We start from the raw sequence: 14584 nt of genomic DNA, 5'->3' as shown, positions 1-14584 counted from the left end.
CCCAATAATATTATTTAGTCCTTACAACTGTCAGTTCACTTAGTGGTTTTCTTAGACACACAATATATGAAGTTATAATCCTTCATGCTACTGTATCCTTAAAAGCATATATATGTATATGCATACACATATATATAATAAGCATAATATACATAATATATATGTAGCAAAACATATGTAATAGATGTATATTAAATTATATGTATATTAAATATATACATGTTACTTACATATGTGTTATTATGATTTTCTTTTCTTTCTCATATGGAGAAGAAAGTGAAAGTATTTCTCACTCAGTCATGTCCACCTCTGCAACTCCATGGACTATTGCCTGCCAGGTTCTTCTGTCCATGGAATTCTCCAGGCAAGAATACTGGAGTGGGTTACCATTCCCTTCTCCAGGGGATCTTCCTGACCCTGAGATTGAGCCCAGGTCTCCTGCACTGCAGGAAGATTCTTTACAGTCTGAGCCACCAGGGAAGCCCATGGAGAAGAAATGAAATAACAATGCTATCCCTACTTAACCCCTGTATGTTACCTCTCATCCTCTCCACATGTTTAATTATTTTCCCTCAAGTTCATTGAGATCATCAATCATCAGAATGGTTCCTGTGCTTCCCAGAGCATTAAAGGACTTACTTAGAGGAGACACAGGCTTCTTGCCAATGAACCACTGAAATGCCAGGGAGGGAGAATGAATGTTGCTCTGTTGCTTTTTCCTACATCTTTTTCTTAGCTTTGTCCCTTTCTCAACCTTACTGTTCTCTGTGTTATCCTGGAATACCCATCCCCATATGATTAGAATTAATCTAGGCTACTCTTGTCAGACAACTTTAACAACTATGGCACTACTACTGATATGAAAAGTGCATGTTCCTTACAAAGAGTGTTTGCAGACCCCTTCATCTGGTCTTAACTGCCATCTAAGTTGCCCAGGTATTTGTTGATTGTGTATTTTCATCAAAGCTCATCTATTTGAAGGTTAAGAGTAAGGCTTATTTCCAATTGCTGCTTCTACTCCATTAACCTTCCTTCCCAATAACAATAGCAAATATATATATTTGAAATCAAAGTCTTACATCTCATGTTGTGTGGCTACATTGTATTTTCCCTTTTTCCACACTTTCATTTACTAATCTGTTTGTCAATCTTTTTCATTCATCCAGCATTATGATGTTGGGCTTATATTTTCATCTTTTGTCCTTGTACTAGAATGACCCAACATCCACATCCCACTCTTACTTTATTTGTTCCTCTTTCTTTTCCCCCTATACTTCACCTCAGCTCCCCACTCATCCTGCCACTCCTTGGAGCTCATTATCTCACATATTGGCTCTACTTCAAAAATTTAAGCATCTTCTTTCTGATTCAACCTCTCTTTTGTTGATATCATATTTTCACTATTTTCATTATGTTACTCTTTTCGTTTCATGATACCCTCACTTTCCAAACTCCCACACCTTCACAGACCTCATTTGTTGTTGCACAGTCGCTAAACCATGTCCAACTCTTTGTGACCCCATGGACTGCAACATGCCAGGTTTCCCAGTCCTTCACCATCTCCTGGACTTTGCTCAAACTCATGTCGATTGAGTCAGTGATGCCATCGAACTGTCTCATCCTCTGTCATCCCCTTTTCCTCCTGTCTTTAATCTTTCCCAGAATCAGGATCTTTCCCAATGAGCTGGGTCTTTGTATTGGGTGGCCAAAGTATTGGATCATCAGTCCTGCCAATGAATATTGAAGGCTGATGTCCTTTAAGATTAACTGGCTTGATCTCCTTGAAGTCCAAGGGACTCTCAAGAATCTTATCCAACACCACAGTTTGAAAGCTTCAGTTCTTCAGCCCTCAGGCTTCTTTATTAGCCAGCTTGTATTTTAAGATGCTTTATATCACTAACTGCCTTATTTATATAATAAATAGCATTGTTTCTATCTTTCTGTATTTTCTTTGCACTTTCTGGCAGCTCCCACACATAATTTAATGTATTGTTTTTTGCTCCACTCAAGCCTTCAATTGTTGCTAGAGAAATTCACACAGTAGGGCTACTGGATTGTACTATCAAATGATGATAGTCATTATGACTGGGATCTCAGCACTGTGGGAACTTGTAGATTGAATACATTAAGGATTCCAATTATTTGCCTTTCACTGTGTCCATGTCCCCTTGCCATGGACTTTAGAGTAACTCCCACTGAAGAGGAAGAATATATTAATACTTTCTCATTATATTTGGGTATATGACTGAGTTTTGCCAATGGGTTATTAGCAGATGTGATACATGCAGAGGCTTGAGAACATTCTTGCACATTTCAACTTTTATCTTGGCCTTGTGACATGCCTTAAATAGACTGCTGGAGATAAGAGATACATGGGGAAAAGTCAATCATTCCAGCCTAGATCTGTGACAGTCTCAAAATATGTGAAGAAGCTCAAGAACTACCAGGTTAATCCACAGACTCAAAAGGTAAATAGAAGGGCATTGTTTTAAGGCACTCACTTTTGGGTTAGTTTGTCACATATCACTGCTGCAGCAGTAGATACTGACATTAGTAGCTACAATTCTCTGAATGATCTGTGCTGTAATTCCCAAAGAATGGGCTTCCCTGTTAGCTCAGTTGGTAAAGAAACCACCTGCAATGCAGGAGGCCCTAGTTCTATTCCTGGGTCAGGAAGATCCACTAGAGAAGGGTTAGACTACCCACTCCAGTATTCTTGGGCATCCGTTGTGACTCAACTGGTAAAGAATCCAACTGCAGTGCATTTGATCTCCGGGTTGGGAAGATCCCCTGGAGAAGGGAAAGGCTTCCCACTCCAGTAGTCTGGCCTGGAGAATTCCAGGGTCATATAGTCCATGGGATCACAAAGAGTTGGACACAACTGAGCGACTCTCAGTTTACTTCACTTCCTAAGGAACTTTGTTACTTCTCATTGACAAAAATGCTTTACAGATATAATGGAGGGCATCTAATACTAAATCCCTTAACTTCCTTCTATGAAATTCACAAGCTGTCAATATCCACATCATATTCCTTTGTGTTTCTCTAATCTCTACAGAGATCTAACTATTTTGCTGTCCATGGAACCTATAGCTTAGATCCAACCCCTTCCTTTATCATCTCTTCTATGTATGTGTGCTCAGTCTTTCCTTTTCAACATGAAATAGTCAACTCATTTCTTTCTGGCCTTTCCCCTTTCTCTTCATGTAAAAAAATTACCACAGGTCATCAGTGACCCCTCCCCCAAATCAATTTGTTTTTTAATTATCAGCTTATTTTCCCTCTCAGAAGCATTCCATACCATAGACCATTCTTTGATTATTAAAATATTGTCTTCTCTTTATTTCTATGGCACAGGCTATTTTGGTTTCCCCCTTACATATTTGTTTACTTCTCTTCTATTTCTGCTTCAGATTTAGTCTCATTTATTCTTCCAAGAAACATTTTTCAAGGTTTGTTCCTAGTCCCTCTTATATTTATGTTAAGACAAAGAGATCCCATCCAAGCCAATGTCTTGATTTATCACCTCAGTAGATACACTCACAAATTAAGTGTCTCTATCACAGACCTAACCTCTGAGCTTCAAGCCCATTTATTCAACTGTTTCCCTTTATATCTACATTTGGATATCACTAACCCATCTTAAGTTTGGAAGCTTCAAAACAAAGTTCATTATGTTCCTTCTCCCCAATTGGTTCTATAATGTTATCTGCCTCAAGAAATGACAACTATCGTCCAAATGACTGAGTCATCCTTTACAACCCATCAAATACACCCAACTACAAGTTCTATGGATTTTACTTTTTAGCATTATTCAAAGATGGCCATTCTCTGCCTCTCAAGGGCCATCATCTTATTCCAAGTTACTATCTTCTCTTCTATTTATTACCTTGTTGTAGCCTCACTGCCACCAAAATTGAATTAGAATGTACCACAATCATCCTCTATCATGCATACAAACAATCATGTTTAAAACACATCTAATTTTTCATTTCACTTGGAATAAGAATGAAAGCTCTTAAGATGACTTGAAATGTATGGTCTGGTCTCTCTATTTTTTCTGTCTTGTTTCACACATGTACCCCTACTCTGCCTTCTACCACTCTGACCTTTTCTCTTTAGTTTCTGGAACCTTCCATCCACCGTCCTGCCATAAGTGACATCCATGGATGATTTGCAGCTACTAGCTCTCCAGATACTTGCAATTTCTTTGGTCAGGAGCATCACCTCTCATGCACTGTAAGACCTCCCAGATGTTGAAGATCCATTTATCTGGATTTTCTATGCCACCTGCTGCTGAAACTTTTTCCAATCCTATTATTTATTTTGTCTTGTCTTCTTAGTTTCTACAAATCATCTACTCTGAATTTGCAACCAAAAATGCCCTAATTTTTACATGTGGAATAGCTTAATGTCACTCTATAAACCTCTGGATGATTCCTACACAAATAAGCATATAAGAACCTCAAAGAATCCTTCACACAACCCTTTCCCTCCCTCAAGTTAAGTTCTGCAATATCAGGGACTGTATCTGGTTTGTTTAGTAATGCAATCCCAACTCTGAGGGCAGTGTCTGGCAGATAAGTATTAATTGATTGATATTGGGAAGGGAAGAAAGGAACGATTGAAGGGAAGAAAGGAAAAAAGTTAGGGAGGGAAGGAGAAAAGAAGAAAAAATTTAGGAAACCACATAGAATAAATATGATATTGTTGGTTTCAGGCTTTCAAATTCAGTTACCAATAAATGGGAGTTAATCCTTTACCTTTATGTTATAATTATCAAAGCAATCTTTCCATAAAGAGTGAAATTTGCTAAAAGTGGACCAAGAGTGTAATATTGTGGTGTCTAGTCTTTCTTTTAAGAAAAACATAGATGTATGTTTTTCATGTAGCACTGGAAAGACAGAGTCTGAAATGGCCTCATAAATCTCCAGAAAATGAGGGTGAGTACAGCCTTCAAAGACTCTCCTGGGTTGTGCAACGTGCCTCTACAAGCTCCCCGTCCAGCCCTGAAACCACTTTGGAATGTAGCAGCTCTCATGGAAATAGTTGAGTACCTACAAGCTGAGACTGTCACCTTTGACCTCTCACTTTCATTCTCTTTAGGTCACTTACGTCACCTTTACATTCTGACATGTATTATATACATGTGTTTGTCTCATGGCCTGTTTCTACATGTGTCTAGAGTATTGCCACGGTTGTGTTTCTGGTTTTAATTCACTATTAACATTCTGAGAGGTGGAGTCTGGAAACTCAGGCAAGTTTCTTTTGCTTTTCTTTTGTTATGAGATTTTTTTTTTCTTTTTTTGGTTCCCTGAAGAGTACTGATTTCCAATTAATGCTTCTTGCATATTCCATTCAACAATTTAAAAGACATGTACTGTGGTGGCAGGAAGCAGAAGGAATCTTGTTTACTTCATCTAAAAGCTAAGGCAGAGTCTTGATAAGAAAAATCTATAAATAAAGGGGTTAATAAAAATGGTTAAGAATCAGAGGATATCACTGTAGGTGAGATACAGTCTGTCCCAAGATTGGTCAACCAGATTCAGAAATCAAAAAGATAACATGCTCATTTTTACACATTCCCGCTCTTATCCCCTGGTTTATAATATGAATATATATTTTGAAGTTATATATATCTATATATATGTATGTATGTACATACATGTTTCCATGGTGGCTCAGTGTTAAGAATCCTTCTGCCAATGAGTTTGATTACTGGGTTGGGAAGATCCCATGGAGAAGGGAATGGCTACACACTCCAGTATTCTTGCCTGGGAAAACCCATGGACAGGGGAGCCTGGCAGACTACAAATAGGGGTCACAAACACTCACTATGGTCACAAAGGGGTCACTAAGTTGCTAAATGATTAGCAACTAAACAACAACAACGCATACATACATAGGTATGCATGTGTGTATATACATATATACACACGGAGAAGGCAATGGCACCCCTCTCCGTATTCTTGCCTGGAAAATCCCGTGGATGGAGGAGCCTGGTAGGCTGCAGTCCATGGGGTCGCTAAGAGTCGGACATGACTGAGTGACTTCACTTTCATTTTTCACTTTCATGCATTGGAGAAGGAAATGGCAACCCACTCCAGTATTCTTGCCTGGAGAATCCCAGGGACGGGGGAGCCTGGTGGGCTGCCATCTATGGGGTTGCACAGAGTCGGACACGACTGAAGTGACTTAGCAGCAGCATATATATATATATATATGCTGAAAGTAAAATTTTATATATATGCATATATATATATTATATGCAATTTGATGGATATTATTCTTTCTCTATCTTGTGAAAGCTCTCCTATACCCCTTTTTATCTGAGAAACTATGTGATCCTCACCCAGAACAGGTTACACTAAGTTCCTTACCTTCAAATAGCAAACTCAAAACTGTGAATGTGCATTGAAAACCTGATGGAATTGGAGGCCCAGAGGAAAGACAAAGAGAGACAGGAGGAAGAAGTAACGGAAGAACTTAAGAGATTCACGATGCAGGAAATGACAAGGGGATTGTCTTTATCTGATGAGGCACTGGTTAGTTTTTGAGGCACAGGAGCCAAACAATGAACAGTACACAAAGGCTACAGCAGGTGTTCAGAATGCAATCCAGTGCTACTCTGTCATTTGTGATCAGGGAAAAAAAAAAGAGAGAGAGAGAGAGAGAGCCACTACTCAGGCCAAACAAAACCTTGGGTGCACCAGGACCCAGGGAAAGGAGAAGTGACCTCCACAAGAGACTATGCCAGACCTGCCTTTGAGTGTTTGAGAGTCTCCTGCGGAGGCATGGGTCAGCAGTGGCCTGCCACAAGGACAAGGGCTCTAACTTTAGCAGTCCTCTGAGAGGCACGGCATGTGGCATAAGTCCCCTTGGAGGAGGTCACCATTAGCCCACTATAGAGCCATCAAGCAGGTAAACCACAAACTCAAGAACAATTATAACAAGTCCTCACACTGTTGCGAAAGTTCTAGGGCCCACAACAGATTTTCCAACCTGGGGATCAGGCAAAGGGACTGAGAACCCCCTAGACTTTGACTTTGAAGGCCAGTGGGATTTGATTACAGATTTTCCACAGGACTGGGGAGACAGAGACTCTTGCAGAGCACAAACAAAACATTGTGCATACCAGGTCCCAGGAGAAAGGAGCATGACTCCACAAGAGACTGGGCCAGACTTGCCTATGAGCACCCAAGTGTTTCTGGGGAGGTGTAGATCAACAGTGACCTGCCGCGGAGTCAGGGGAACTGACTACAACAGTCCTGAGGGGCACAGATTGCTGGCATAAGTCCTTTTGAATGAGGTGCTGCATTATCCCTACTATAGTTTGGCCTCAGGCCAACCACAGGGCAGGAACACAGCTCCACCCATCAGTAGAAAATTGGATTAAAGATTTACTGAACTTAGCATTGACCACCAGAACAAGACCCAGTTTTGGCTGCAGCCAGTCCCTGCCATTAAGAAGCTTCCACAAGCCTCATCCTCATCCACCAGAGGGCAGACAGAATGAAAACCACAATCACAGAAAACTAATCAAACTGATCACATGGACCACAGCCTTGTCTATCTCAATGAAACTATGAGCCATGCCATGTAGGGCCACCCAAGACAGATTGGTCATGGTAGAGAGTTCTGACAAAATGTGGCCCAGTGGAGAAGGGAATGGCAAATAACTTTGGCATTATTTCCTTAAGAACCCCTTGAACAGTATGAAAAGGCAAAAATATATGACACTGAAAAATGAACTCCCTAGGTCAGTAGGTGCCCAATATGCTACCAGAGAAATAGCTACAGAAGGAATGGAGAGGCTGAGCTAAAGTGGAAAAAAATGTTCAGCAGTGGAAGTGTCTGGTGGTGAAGATAAAGTCCTATGTTGCAAAGACAATATTGCATAGGAAGCTGGAAAGTTAGATCCATGAAGCAAGGTAAATTGAAAGTGCTCAAACAGGATATGGCAAGAGTGAACATCGACATTTTAGGAATCAGTGAACTAAAATGAACTGGAATGGGTGAATTTAATTTGGATAACCATTATATCTATTACTGAGGGCAAGAATCCCTTAGAAGAAATGGAGTAGCCCTCAAAGTCAATAAGGAGTCTGAAATGCAGTACTTGTGTGCAATCTCAAAAATGACAGAATTATTTCTGTTCATTTCCAAGCCAAACCATTCAAAATCACAGTAATCCAAGTCTATGCCTCAACCACTAATGCCAAAGAAACTAAAGTTGAACAGTTCTATGAAGACCTACAAGATGTCCTTTTCATCATAGGAGACTCGAATGCAAAAGTAGGAAATCCAGAGATGCCTGGAATAACTGGCAATTTTCACTCTGGAGTACAAAATGAAGCAGGGCAAAAGCTGGCAGTTTTGTGAAGAGCACACACTGGTCATAATAAACAATCTCTTCCAACAACACAAGAGATGACTCTACACATGGACTTCACCAGATGGTCGATACTGAAATCAGACTGATTACATTCTTTGTAGCTGAAGGTAGAGACTCTCTATACAGTGAGGAAAAACAAGTCCAGGAGCTGACTGTGACTCAGGTCATGAACTCCTTATTGCACAATTCAGACTTAAATTGAAGAAAGTAGAGAAAATTACTAGGCCATTAAAATATGACTTAAATCCTTTATGATTATACAGTGGAAGTGACAAATAGGCTTAATGGCTTAGATTTGATAGACAGAGGGCTGAAGAATTGTGGATGGAGGTATGTAACATTGTACAGGAAGCAGCAATCAAAACCATCCCCAAGAAAAGAAATTCAGAGAGGCAAAATGGTTGTCTGAGGAGGTCTTAAACAGTTGAGAAAAGAAGAGAAGTGAAAGGTGAAGGAGAAAAGGAAAGATATAACCATTTGAATGCAGAGCTCCAAAGAATAGCAAAGACAGATAAGAAAGCCTTCTTAAGTGAGCAGTGCAAAGAAATAAAGGAAAGAAAAATAGAATGGAAAAGACTTGAGATCGCTTCAAGAAAATTAGAGATACCAAGGAAACATTTCATGCCAAGTAGGACACAATAAAAGACAGAAATGGTATGGACCTAACAGAATCAAAGCTATTAAGAAAGGTGGCAAGAACTACACAAAAAAGATGTTAGTGACACAGATAATCATGATAGCATGATCATTCACTTAGAGCCAGAAATCTTGGAGTTTGAAGTCAAGTGAGCCTTAGGAAGCATCACTATGAACAAAGCTAGTGGAGGAATTCCTGTTAGTTAATTAGCCATTTCAAATCTTAAAAGATGATGCTGTGAAAATGCTGCATGCAATATGACAGCAAATTTGGAAAACTCAACATTGGTCACATGCCTGGAAAAGGTCAGTTTTCAACCCAATAGCAAGCAAGGGCTATGCCAAAGAATGTTCAAATTACTGCACAATTGCACTCATTTCATATGCCAGCAAAGCAGTGCTCAAAATCCTCAAACTAGACTTCAACAGGATGTGAACTAAGAACTTCCAGATGTACAAACTGGATTTAGAAAAGGTAGAGAATCCAGAGATGGAATAGCCAACATCTGTTGGATCATAGAAAAAGCAAGAGAATTCCAGAAGAACATCTACTTCTGCTTCACTGACTATGCTAAAGCCTTTGACTGTGTGGATCACAACAAATGGGGAAATTCTTAATGAGGTGGGAATACCAGACCACCTTTCCTGCCTCATGAGAAACCTGTATTCAGGTTAAGAAGCAACAGTTATAACCAGACACATAACAATGGACTGGTTCAAAATTGGGGAAGGAGTACATCAAGACTGTGTATTATCACCCTGATTATTTAACTTCTATGCAGAGTACATCATGTGAGGTGCTGGTCTGGATGAAGAACAATCTGGAATCAAGATTGTGGAGAGAAACATCAGTAACCTCAGATATGCAGATGACACCACCCTAATGACAGGAATAGAAGAGGGACTAAAGATGAAGGTGAAAGAGGAGCGTGAAAAAGCTGGCTTAAAACTCAACATTCAAAAGACTAAAATCATGGCATTGGGTCCCATCACTTCATGGCAAATAGATGGGGAAACAATGGAAACAGTGAGAGACTTTACTTTCTTAGACTCCAAAATCACTGCAGATCATGAACTGTAGACATGAAATTAAAAGACCCTTGGTTCCTTGGAAGAAAGCTACAACAAATGTAGGCATCATATTAAAAATTAAAGACATCACTTTGCTGACAAAGGTCCATATAGTCAAAGCTATGGTTTTGCCAGTAGACATGTATGGATGTGAGAGCTGGACCTTAAGGAAGGCTGAGCACTGAAGAATTGATGCTTTTGAACTGTAGTACTGGAGAAGGCTCTTTAGAGTCACTTGGATACAAGGAAATCAAACTTGTGAATCCTAAAGGAAATCAATCCTGAATATACATTGGAAGGACTGATGCTGAAGCTGAAGCTCCAATTATTTGGCCACCTGATGCAAAGAGCTGACTCATTGGAAAAGACCCTGATGCTGGGAAAGATTGAAGGCAGGAGGAGAAGTGGACAACTGAAGATGAGATGGTTGGATGGCATCACTGAGTCAATGGACATGAATTTAAGCAAGTTCTGGGAGATGATGAAGGTCAGGGAAGCCAGGCATGTTGTAGTCCATGGGGTCACAAACAGTCAAACACTACTGAGCAACCGGTCAATAACAACCCAGGCATTACTGGATTGTTTTTCAAGAGGGTAGATAGAATTGAATCCAGCAAAGATGCAAAACTCTTGCAATCAATGTCAGGCATGAATGAAATTGCAGCTTGCCCTCCATCTACTGCTGACAATCCTTCAGCTCTGCCATCTTCCACCTCCTCACCCTTTTTCATTCAGTAACTCTTCTTGCCTGGTCACTCTATTCCAGCCCCTGTAGTATACAGTACGCCTGCTGTGGTAGGCACTATTGTACTTTCTAAGCTACTGTACTGTAAGGTTAAAAGTGTTCTGTTTTTTGTTTGTTTTGTGTGTGTGTGTGTTTTGTTTTCATGTATTATTAGTGTGAAAAGTATTATCAATCTATTATATTAGTATATAGCCTATTGTATTTGTTGGGTACCTAGGCTAATTTTGTTGGACTAACAAACAAATTGGACCTACTAATGTCCTCTCAGAATGGAACTCATTCATATGTAGAGGTCTTACTCTATTTAGATGAAGTTGCAATGGTTTGTCAGTCATCCCTTCCACTCTGTTGATTGAGGTGGGTCTTGATTTCAGTCAAGAGGTTTGGTTTCTAACTCCCAATTCTATTACTAGGTGGCTGCAAAGGCCTGTGCAGAGAATATTGTACAACACCCCTAAGCTTTTGTCTTCTAATCTAGTAAAATGAACCCGCAGTAAAGAACAGGCTCCCACAGCTTTTATGATGATTAATGCCTCAGATGCCCAGATAATAGCAGGTTCTTATAGCTGTTGGATTCTTTCCCATCTTTCTTGTGGAACATAAGACTTATAGCATCTTATAAAGTAGTATAATTTTTACTCTTATTCAGGAAGAGCTGCTATCTAAACAGAAATTTGACCTTCTAGAATATATATTATCTAGATCCTTCTTCCATTGGAAAACTCTGGTCCTCAAATTAACTCTGCTAGTTAGTTTCAAATGTTACTTGTTTGTACTCTATTTAGCAAAATGGTTGAGAGATTATTTTATCTGGGGGTAGCATAAAGATGCATTACATGAATAAAAATGTACAAAACTGTATCTTAAATGTTGATATCTTAGTGTACATGTGCACAAACCTGTGAAAGAAACTATGAGTAAGGTTAACACACATTCTTACCTTACAGAATCTTTATTATTTCATTAACACTTACCATGCTTAAAGCAACTGAATTAGAATTCAGCAATACACTGGTAACTAAAGCACAATAAAACTCTCTCTTTCATGAACTTGACCTAAAAAAGCGATAGATATAAATTAGGAAATTATACTAATAAATACATAATTATGAAGACATGTCACTGCTGTGTGTGCCATGGTCGGAAGCACTGGGAGTATGCGTAGTGAAAAAATTCAATAAATTTTTGCAGAATGAAAAAATGAATGCTGGCTGACTGTACCTGAAACAAGTATTTAAAGAGATAGGAATCTTGATCTAGAAAATGGGAGCAAAGGAGGCAGAAGCAGGTGCTTCCTTGTCCAATAAGATAGATACTGGCCACATGGAGTTGTTTAGCTTAAAATTTGCATTCATTAAAATGAAATGAAATGTAACTTTTCATTCCTCAGTGCCACTAACCATAGTTTAACCACTCAACAGCTATAGAGCTATTGCCTATTTTATAGGACATCACAGATATGAAACATTTTCATCTATACAGAAAGTTTTATTAAACAGTAGCGGGCAGACTATATGGCATTTTGGACTCTGGGAAGTTTGAATCTTCATCCTACGTGTATTGGAAAATCACTGAAACATTCTCACAAGGAGGTGACATGAACGGTTCTGAGTGTTCAATGGTAAATAGATCAGACATTGTCAGTATTCATAAAACTTATACTCTACTAAGGAATTGTTTGATTTCCCAAACAATCAAAAATTTTCCAATTCTCCAATTCCATCTGGCATCCAGCAATTCAATTATGACTCTACCTATAGTAAATGCAGAGCCCACAAGTTAAGGGCTTAGGCTCCTAAGACTGTCCTCACTTCAGATGCCAGGCTACATGCTCTTCTGTCCAGATGTCTACAAATTTAGGAGTTCTCTTAAACTCTCCCCCTTACCATTCAGTAACTCACTAGAACCTTTCAAAAACTCAGGAAAGTGTCATCCTTATTTGTTGCTGTTGTTTAGTCATTAAGTCATTTCAGATTCTTTTGTGACCCCAAGGACTATAGCCCACCAGACTCCTCTGTCCATGGGATTTCCCAGGCAAGAATACTGGAGTGGGTTGCTATTTCCCTATCCAGGAGATATTTCCAACCCAGCATTGAGCCTACATTTCCTGCACTGGCATGTGGCTTCTTTACCACTGGGTCACTAAGGAAGGTCCCTTATCCTTAACATTACAGTTTTATTGTAAAGGATACTATATCCTTTAGGAAGAACCAAATGGAAGAGATGCACAGGGCAAGATGATGGGTATGGTGGAGGCCAGAGTTCCCATGCCTTCTCCGGACACAGCATCCTCTTGGCACATCAACATGTTTACTGTCCCAGAAGCTTCCCAAATCTCTTGATTCAATAATTCTTATTGAAGTTTCATTACTTCAGCACAATTGATTAACTCATCAGTCACTGGTGATTGCACTCCATCTCAGTCCCCACCTCCCCACAGATCTGAAAGGGGGCTTGAAAGTTCCAACCCTCACTTGGTATTGCTTGGTCTTTCTGGTAAGAAACCCTCTACCCTGAAGTTATCTAGGAGTTCTGCTTTGACTCACCTCATTAACATAAATCTAGGTGTGGTTGAATGACACTCATTACGAATAACAAAAGACACTTCTATCACTCAGAAAATTGCAAGAAGTTTTAGGAGTTTTGTTCCAGGAGCTGGGTACAAAGACCAAATATATGTTTCACTACAAGACAGGTACACAAGTTTGTAGTCATGGAATCAATTATAAAGAAGTTGTTCTCTCTGAAGCCATCTCTAATCAACTTTACTACACACACAGTTGCACTTCCCAGGTGGTTCTAGTAGTAAAGAACCTGCCTGCCAATGTAGGAGACTTGAGTTCAATCCCTGGGTCAGGAAGATCATCTGGAGGAGGGCATGACAACCCACTCCTATATTCTTGCCTAGAGAATCCCATGGAGAGAGGAGCCTGGCAGGTTACAGTCCTTGGGGTTTCAAAGAGTTGGACATGACTGAAGTGATTTAGCAAGCAGCACTCACACATACAGTGCTATCAGCTATGTCCACTCTACTTCCCCCCATTCAGAGCTTGCCCCAGTCTTATGTAGCTTCCAGTGTCAGCACTGTCTGTCCAGTGCTTATGTCAGGTTCAGTAAGAAGCCAAAGACTAATATATGATTCTGCAAATTTGATGAGAGACAGGAGGCTTTAGACATCCAATGCAAGGTGTGAGTCATTCAGTGACAAACAGTAGTAGAAATCCACCATTACCCAGGGATCTGGAAGACAAAGATGGGAAATCCCATCACTATGAATTGGCGAGTGCTGGAGTGGTAGAAGAGGGGCTCCAGACTGTGGCTGCAATCCAAAGGGACACCATCCTGACAGGACTCTAGGTGCCAGAAAAGAGAAGGAAAGGGAATAGAAAAGAAAATCATCCATACTCTTTATTCTCTAGCCATCCAATTTCCTACCTGTTCCTCATGTGCTTAGGCGAGCCAGGGAAGTATAGTCATTAACTCAATAATGTTATGATATACAACAGGGAAGAGAAAAACAAAAACAATCATTTATGGAAGAAAATAGGGAAATAACATTACAGTTCCTCAGTTTTTGCTCAAGTTCATAATTTTCAATGACTTTCATGACCACAGCACACTAGCCCAATTAACATTCAGTCAGTTCAGTTCAGTTCAGTCGTTCAGTCGTGTCTGACTCTTTGCTACCCGATGGAGTGCAGCACGCCAGGCCTCCCTATTCATCACCAACTCCCAGA

Source organism: Cervus elaphus, chromosome 23 (genome assembly GCF_910594005.1).
Source record: "Cervus elaphus chromosome 23, mCerEla1.1, whole genome shotgun sequence".
Classification (NCBI taxonomy): domain Eukaryota; kingdom Metazoa; phylum Chordata; class Mammalia; order Artiodactyla; family Cervidae; genus Cervus; species Cervus elaphus.
This window is presented reverse-complemented; position numbering follows the sequence as displayed.